Genomic DNA, 9,283 nt, shown 5'->3' on the forward strand with positions numbered 1-9,283 from the left:
CCCACCTCTAGGCTTTGTTGCAATGGCTTTTTGGAGGGGTCTGGCCTAGCACTGAGGTAAATCTGTGAGGCCATTGACTCTGCTCCGGAGGCCTGGTCTCACCTGGCTGAGCTGGAGGGAGCTGGGAGCCCCAAAATTCATCACCAGGACTGAGAGTCATCTGCAGAATGTTTCTAGTCTTTGGATGGAGGGTGTCTGATTAAAGAGCACATTTCAAACATCCTGACCATGCTCAAATAGCTTTTCTTACACTTAGCCATTTATGAGGGGAATCAGTATGTCTTCTGTCCTCCCTCCATCGTAATGAACTGCTGGGGTACTGTGAATACCCTTCAGTGCAGTACTATAATTGATGAACAGATTTTTTATTTCTTAGGTGCCCACTGTATACTCAGAACTCCTGTTGGCTTCAAAGGATGATACAGATAGGCTGTAAATGAACAATTGCTGAAGATGTGAAATGCAAGCCTAGGGAAAGAGAAACATATAAAATATCTTAAGATATTTAGTACAGGCTCAAAATTACTTTTAACAGCAAAGTAATAGCATTTTTCTGTGTTTTTCATGTATCCTCTTAGGTATAATTAAGAAGAATTCTGATTCTTTCCAGAAAAACAGCATGGCCTTGCAATCTTAATTTACAGCTTGTTTGAACTTGAAATAAGTAATTATTTCAGAAAAAGGGAAAAGGGATCGTTGTTAACCAAACCTCATGATTAGTATTCCCCAATCTTTCCGTCTGTTAGAATTCAATACCGATTCAAATTCAAATGATGAAAATTGGAAGAGCTTTAAGATATGGTTTGATGTCATTCTGGACCTGATTTCTATATATGGGCTATTTTAGAAGAAAATATTAATGGTTAAGCAATTACTGATTGATAGTTTTCTCTTCTGATTACATTAATAAACACATTACAGGATTCAGAGGGAGATTTATGGGGAGGTTTTTCGGTTTTTTTTTGCATCTGGATTTTAATCTTTAATCATGGAAATTTGTTTTCTTAGAAATACATGTTTCCATTGAAACGTGATTTTCTTCTTTGTTGCTCAAATAACATTGATATAAATGTGCTCTCTTGTTGTATGACTGCTCCTGTATCCCTCAAGAAATGGTTTTCTTGGAAGGAAAAAACACTTAGAGCATGGCACAGAAGCCTCCTGATGCACATTATGGTGATTGGCCTCAGATTTAGTGAAATAGTAAATTGCAAACACTTTGTTTATCTAAGTTAAGTTAAAACTTGAAGTTGGAGTTAAAAGTTGGTAATTCCACCAACTCCACCAAGCCAAGCCTCTATGGAGCTTACTGGGTATTGACAGAGATCCCAGAGCAAATTTTGAAAACAAATATATTCAGATAGCTCTGAGACTGCACATGCCAATTTTATTGAAAGTCTAATTTGCATGGGAAGATGGGAGTACTTGTCTACTTTGTTTTGCAACTAGATTTTTTTTGAGAGACTCTAGATTACTGAGAATCCCTGAGTAAATATGTCTGCAGTTATTGTCCAAAATCAGTGAAAGATTAGGAAGTAAAAGCTTGATCAAGATAAACCCAGCTTTGATCTAGCTATGAAAGAGAAATATTCTCAGGATGTATAAACTAAATGACTGCTACAATTTTATTGATTATAATCTAGTCACAGGAAGACAAAGGATGACTGAAAGTTGAAGGAAAGAATAAGAGAACTGAAGATTAGCTAACATATCTGCTTGTCAATGAGAAAATTTTGGATGAGCACATGTAGCAGTTTTATAAGCACTGTAATGAAAAGTAAATAAGATTATTGACAGAGAAAGATATACTTCCAAATTCAGAAATAATATAAAGTCCAAACTTTATACATAGCTAACCATAACATAAAAAGTATTTTTTTCACATGATTTTGCATGTAAAAGTTTATGAAGAATAAAGTATTAGTTTTAAGACTGGGGCCAAGGCAGGAGAAGATCTAATGAAGAATTCCAAAAATCTGCACTAAGAAGAGAAAATGGTATTATAATCCTATGACTTGAATGTAGAGAGCACGCAGGTAATATAGTGATACATGAAAACTGATCAAGGAAATACCTCTTGGGAAAGTCAATCATCTGAAAAAACCACCAACATTTCTTTTCTCACAAGTGGGAAAACATGACGAAGAAATATTAAATAAATTTAATGCCTTTTAAAGTATATTAAAGAATGGAATAAAAAAAGTACTTTTTTCAGAAAATGACAAACTTGAAATCATTAGTGACTATAAAATGAAAAAAAAATAGATAAAATTTAGGAATTATCAGTTTAGAATAATCACTCCACCAAAGCAAATTAATCAGTGACACTGATTGGTTAAAACTTCCTCTATACTGCTTTTTACAGAATATCTCGATCCTGTTTTGTGTTTCACCAGAATAAATGTAGTACTCTTGTTTGCAGTAATTTATCCTCCGTTCTTCCGAGGAAGTGGAAGCTCAACATTTTTTTGAGGATAAATCAAACATAATAGTCAATGATTTTGCCTGATTAAATTCTTTCCTCGAGAATAACACAAACTGATCAATCATCTCAGACAAAAGTCAGCATGGTTGATGACATTACCCTGCCATCAACACACAGACAACATCAATTGCAGAAAGTATAATTATACCACTTCTAGTTAGCTGTCATCTCTTGAAATAATTAAACAACAAAAAGCTCTTAAGCTAGCAAACAACTGATGAAATGATTTAAATATTTTCCCCTCTCATATTGCTTTCTCAACACATATCATTATGGTACAATATTATAGACTCAAATTTTAGTTGATGGAAGACCACATAAAGTAGATTTTGCTGTCATAAAGGAAAGCTCCCTGCAAACAAGACCACATTTTACAGTCAGCAGTACCATGCTAGGCAGACTTATTTTCCTGCTTATTTTGCAGTTCAGTGAGATGAAACATGCAAACTTCCAAAAGAGAAAACCCTTTTCTGAGAGTCATAACATGCCATTAATTTTGAAGTAAAATTCATCTTCCAAAATGACATAGATTGAAAGCGTGCTTAATTAGGTGAAACCTGAGTTTTTATAGGTCAGATTATCTGCTGAAAAATTGTGAACTATTTTCACAAACATATTTTGAAATTCATTGCCAAACTTGTTATGTATAAGTTAGGAGAGTTTTATTAGCAATTAATGAGATGAAGGGGCTTCCAAATTTATATTTACAGTAGCACACTGATACAAAAGAAATGTATACCTTTGAGTGAGGAGAAGCCTGAAATGTGTCTGTAAACATTCTAGCAGAGCATTAGACAACACACTCAGCTGCACTGTGATACCGAGACTTGACCCGACATCGGGAGTGCCTGTTCTGGTAAAAAGACTTGCCCAAGAAGATACACTCTATGTTAAAGAGTCTCATGCACACAACAGTCTTAGATTCACACATCATCAACTACATGGCCATCATTTAACAAGAATAAACATGGGCATCATATTTTCTCGTGGTTCCCTCATAAAAAGGACAATACTGAGCTCGAAAGATTGGTCTTAAACAAGTAAATAATGTATGATGTGGAAGTTGCATGTCAGTTTTCTCAGGCAGGTTTCCAGAATGGGTTCCAGTACGTGGGATTGATCTCACCTGGTTAGTGTCATGCTGCAGCCAGGAAATACTCTCAGCAAAACTAATATAGCAGAGGCACAGAATTGCCATGATGAAGCTAATTTGCTTCCAGTTCTGAAGCTAACTTGTCTGCTGCTAGTTCAGAGGTGAAGAGACACATTATTGAGTTGTTTGAGCTTCAGCTAAGCTCTTAGGGTGTTCTTTATGTATGAGAGAGATCATTATTTAACCCATTATTACTTTAGAATCATTTATTTAATTCATTTGTATTTTACATTTTTTATAAGCAGATATGGATGTAGTTTACATGTAAATTGCATTTCAGAAATGCTACTCTGTGACACTATATTAGATCCTGGGCAGTGACCCTGGTGCAAATCCTGGAGTCCACAGGAATAGAGCCTACTTGGGATGAGTATAGCAGAGAGTTCAGCACTATTTGGCATCACTAGAAGAGAGGATTTAGCTTCATAAGGAATTGCAGAAGAACTTGAATTGATTCAAGGAACTAGTCTGTGAGTACAGGTCACTTTGCAAAATCATGGCAATAATGTCCTTCTAGGCACAGTGGGTTTCTACTGAAAACTAAAAGGAGTGATACACTGGATTTACAGTGAAAAGTGTTTCAATAGGTTTTAGTCTTTAAAATTTTTAAAGTCAAAAAGTTTCAAGTCACTGGGTTTTGCTTCTTCTTATTTGTTTGCTTTTACAGAGTAAAGAATCTGAAAATCTACTCAGCGCATATCACATTCTATCCATTCAGAAGTACAGCCTGAATGTACATATGAAATGTCTCTTCTTCTCTCACCACATGATGAAAACAGATGTCATTTGGTTTCTATGAACTGCTTCTCCAAAAGTTGTCAGTAATCTCTTCCAAACAGCTCTCACTTTCCCAGCAGTTCTGTAACTTTGGAGCAGAAATGCAAGGAAAATTGGAAGGAGAACAGTGCTTTGTAGGTATTTTTTAACTGCTACTCTTTTGCAAATCAAGCTGAGATCATAGGAATACATTATCAAAATTATTTCAGAAGCTTCCATCCTCTGACTGGAGATAAAGTCACATGTTGTCCAGAGTGTTGAATATCATAATGTTAGAATTCTGTGAAAATATTTTCCCCTCATCGCTCTGCATGTTGGTTTACATCCTTTTCCATACAAATATCATTGTCCCTGATAGCATCCTGCTAAGCTTAAAAGATAATGTTCCTTAGAAGACAGTTTAAAAAAAGACCAATGGGAGAATTAAAAAAAAAGTTTTACATGCAACATATCACATTTCCAGAAGGATTTATGAAATTTGAGAGTTTTTAGGGCATGTAGTTTGTTGGAGCAGTTGTCTGCCATCGTGTTGGGTGCTCACTTGGAAAAGGGAGCACTTCAGCATGTAATTTCATCCTACCATCACACCTAAGTGCTAAATCTTAGATGTACTATTACATTTCCCCAACATCTGGTGCTTTGATTCCCTTGAGTGTTTTTTATAAAAGGGAATCTTGACCAAGGCCCAGTACATTCATATCGTCATTTCTTCTCACCACTGATTTGATGGGAGGCCCTGTGTGGTGGGAGACATCTGTAACTGCATACTCGATTCTGCCACTGATCCTTGACATAATACTGATTGTTTTCACTTCCCTACTTTCCCCTCTCTAACAGGGAGAAAGGGAGGGAAGAGAGTTTCTTTCCTCTCAAATGTACTTTCTGGGGATGTGAATTAAATGTTCAATCCCAGAAGTTGTTATGCTTTTGAGGAAAGTTAACGAGATGTAAAAATAGGAAACAGCTAGGCAAAATTTCCTGAGACTTTTGATAGTTTTGCTGAATATGTAAGATTTTGGGAAATTAGTTCTTGTGATTTAATTTCCATGCTTTCCATTTAGTAAACATATATCCTCAATGGCATCTTTCAAAAGGTGGCAATTGGTATTGGGTTTGTACTAAATGTAGTTAGATTTCTCCAGCAAAAAAGAAACACCTTGATCCCAGATGTTAGTGAATAAATACACAATTGGTAGAGGTGTGCAAAATTCTGTTTACAAGAACTCTGAAAACCCAGCCAAAGACAGTATTACTTTCTGCAATATCCCAGGTCTCTTGCAGCCATTCTTGATTTCATAAAGGTTGTTTTTTTGTTTTGTCAAATAGGCAAAGAATAATACATATCTGTCCTAGCATAGAAATATTAAATTTTGTGCTTGCAGTGCACTTGCCTAGGGCTTTTTATAATCAGTGAGGAGAAACAGCCATCTTTAGAGTGCAATTCACTTCAGTCTGGTGCAAGCAGCTCTGTTAAGCAGGCTGAGAGTACTAATATCTCACTGCAAACTGTGAAAAAAATAGGTTACTGTAACTAATATTGACAGGTCCATGTAAAATTAGAAGTGAACTCCACCACAGTGCTAACTCAGACTACTTCTAGAGCTTTCTTCTCTGCCCATTAAATTTCTCAGAATGTGGTAACTTTAGAATTAAAGCTCACAATTCCTTGTATTAAAATGTTTACTTTGTTGACAGTGCCTCTTGATTTTATCATCAATGATTATCACCTTGACGATTATCAATAATTTTTTTTAAAAGCATAAATCATACAAAATCTTTCAGAAGCTGTTTTTCTAATGTTATTTTGCCTGTGTTTTTCTTCCACTTCACTTTGGCCCATACTTTGTCCCACTTTACAGCTGTTGTAAAGCTATATAGCATTCCTGTTACAACGATGAGTTATGTAGTAATATAACAGATACTTTGCTTCTAGATATATGTATACGTATACATATATTAGATGTGCTGCTGAAAAATATTGCTTACCATCTCATTCCATAGAGGTATCCTGCTAAATCCAGATGGTCAACATTTAATAATGAGATGCTGATCTTTTTCCTGATTTCTATCCCCACATTTCCAAGGATACTGCCCTGCTGAACCATGTACTACAATTTTGTATGGTTTTGAAAATCTTTGGGATCAACGTGTAACTGGAGTGTTCCTCTTAGTTTCGTAGTGTTGCCATTAGGTATGTAATGCCCAAAGACAAAAGTAAGATAGAGAGTAGCAGTGTAGCTTACAAGGCTGTTGACAAGATAGAGTTGATTGACTTGACTCAGCAGCTAAGCACCCCCACCTGTTCACTCTACCACCCACAGGAGAGAAAAGGAAGAGCAAAAATGAGAAAACTCATACATGGAGAGAGGTTAGTAAGCAAAGGAAAGAGGAAGAAAGAACAGAAAATCCAAGTGATGCAAAGGCTATCGTTGTCTACCTCCCATAAGCAGACCTGTCCCCAGCTAGATAATGCAATACCTCAATATCTCAAAACATCCCTCTCCTCAGTTTTTATTCCTGAGCATGACAACTTGTAACATGGAATGTCCTTTTTGCTGTGTCCCTTCCCAACTTCCTCCACATCCCTAGTCTATGCTCTGAGGGGGCAGAGTGGGAAGAGGTAGAAAGTCTTGATGCTCTACAAGTACTTCTCAGTTATAACACTGGTATGCTATCACCACTGTTTTAGTCACAAATCCAAAACATATCACCATATAGACTGCTAGAAAGAAAACTCCAACCCAATCAGAGCCAGTACAATCTACACTCCTTATTCCATATCACCTGCATCAAATCCTACAGTATCCAGTGAATCCTTGTTAATAACCACTCTCTTTCCTGTCTTCCTTTGATATGTATGCAAATATTGCTCTCTCTAAGGTTAAGATTTTCTTAATATGTGCATTGACTTTATGCAGTCCATGACTTGGGCATATATTTTGATGATATTTCTTGCCAAATAGCTTTTTCAACTCACTTGATAGAGAAGACTCACAAGCTGACTATAACCTAGAATATGCATTCTCCAGAATCCCACAATGTCTAGAAAAGTTGGAGTTTCTTTTTTGTTAATTAGTTAATTGGTTATTATGTTATTGATCATATCTATTGAAAAGTGCAAATGCCATTTTTGCCATATTTTTTTTTTTCCCCAAACTCTTTGTTATGTAGGTCCTTTGACCCTACTTTGTTTTATGGCAAAACCAGCTTTCAGAAAAATCTGGATTACTCTTTTCCCCTTTTTCAAAAACCTCATCTGCTGTGTTGCCTCAGACAATGTGTCATTAAGAATGAAGGAGAAATATTGGTCCTCAGCTGAGCTGCAAATACAGCTAACTTGGACAAAGCTTTGGCATAAAAGTATCAGCCTCACAGGCCTTCTCAAAGTGGAGAAAGATAAACTGCAAAAGTCAAACTGGTTACTGAGAAAACACAAGGAAATTGTCCACATAGCAGATGTAAATAAAGTATACAAGAAGGATAGGGAGTGAAGGATCAGTACCGACACAGATTATAGTGTGGCTGGTGTGATGACAAATATTCTTTCTCTCCCCAAAGTTCATCTTTTTTTTTTTTTTTCATTGCTCCTAACAATAATATCTCAGATCACATTAGAACCTCTTTCCTCACCCTATGCACAGATGTATGTTTAAAGTCCTTTTAATCAGCTTTCAACATCCTTATTTGTTTCTGGATCCTGGCAACAGGGAAAGTTTTTGTACACTCCTAAGTACTCTTCTAGAAGAACTTTTTTTTACCAGTTGTTCTCCCAAATGTGATTTTCCCTTGAACATTTTTTCTGTGCTCGTTTGTGGATTTCTTGGTTTCTCTAAAAAGCGTACTAAAATGAAATTAAATGCATATATTTGATGTTTTATTGCTAAGCTAGTTATCCCATAAGAGAAGAAAGTTTTGCATGACATATTTTAGCCAAATTTCAGTTCCATGTATGCCTGACCAATTTTCTAGGAACTTGTAAACCTCCACAGTTTTTCAAATATATGGCACTTCAGAATGTATTAAAATATATTCCAAAACAGTTCTCAGATTACTGCATGAATTCTCACCAATGAATTATGGGTGAATTTTTTCTGGAACTGTTGACTTAAATACATATCTAAAGTCTAAATGTTCAGCTCTCTCACCAGCACCATACTCATAGTGCATTCCTTTTTCCATATCAAAATTAATTTCATGGAAGAATTGACTGTCATTTACTTTTGCAGATACTCAAACAAAAAACGGCACTTTTTGCAGTTTGCCTTCCCTTCTTTTTCCTAAATCCCTCTCCACTGTTTTCTTCTTCTGACATTTCTACAGAATTTTTCCTTGATATCTACAATTGAAATATATCGCAATCTACCCAAATTTATTCTCCCATATTTATGTTGTTCCGTTACAGTTGTTCTCAGACACAAATCATTTTTTTCCCAAATCTCAAACAATTCATTTTAAATTTCTGGATATTTTAAGGTTTCGTGATGCTGGTACCATAGTTTACCTCTGTGCTCACTGTCTTTGAACTCTTTAAATTACGATAGTTTACAACTATGTACTTAGAATAGAGCCTTTCAAGAACTACTGATTACCAGAACTTCTTTATCCCTTACATTATCTTCTCAAGATGTCTCAGTCTCAGTTCTTTGAGTTGTGCCAAGCCTATCTTCCCAATTTTTACTTTCTGTGAATTAGCAAAGGCTGTCATTTCATGATTGCTTTCACCTCCAAATTATTTTCCATCTTTGGGTTTTCAATTTCTTACCGCCGGGCTTGAAATACTGCTTTCTTAGCAAAAACAAAGTCCTATTTCAGAAACTAAAACTTTGTCCCTAACACTAGTAATCTCAGCATGTGATACAATAGATCCA

The sequence above is a fragment of the Meleagris gallopavo genome, chromosome 1 (assembly GCF_000146605.3).
Source record: "Meleagris gallopavo isolate NT-WF06-2002-E0010 breed Aviagen turkey brand Nicholas breeding stock chromosome 1, Turkey_5.1, whole genome shotgun sequence".
NCBI lineage: Eukaryota > Metazoa > Chordata > Aves > Galliformes > Phasianidae > Meleagris > Meleagris gallopavo.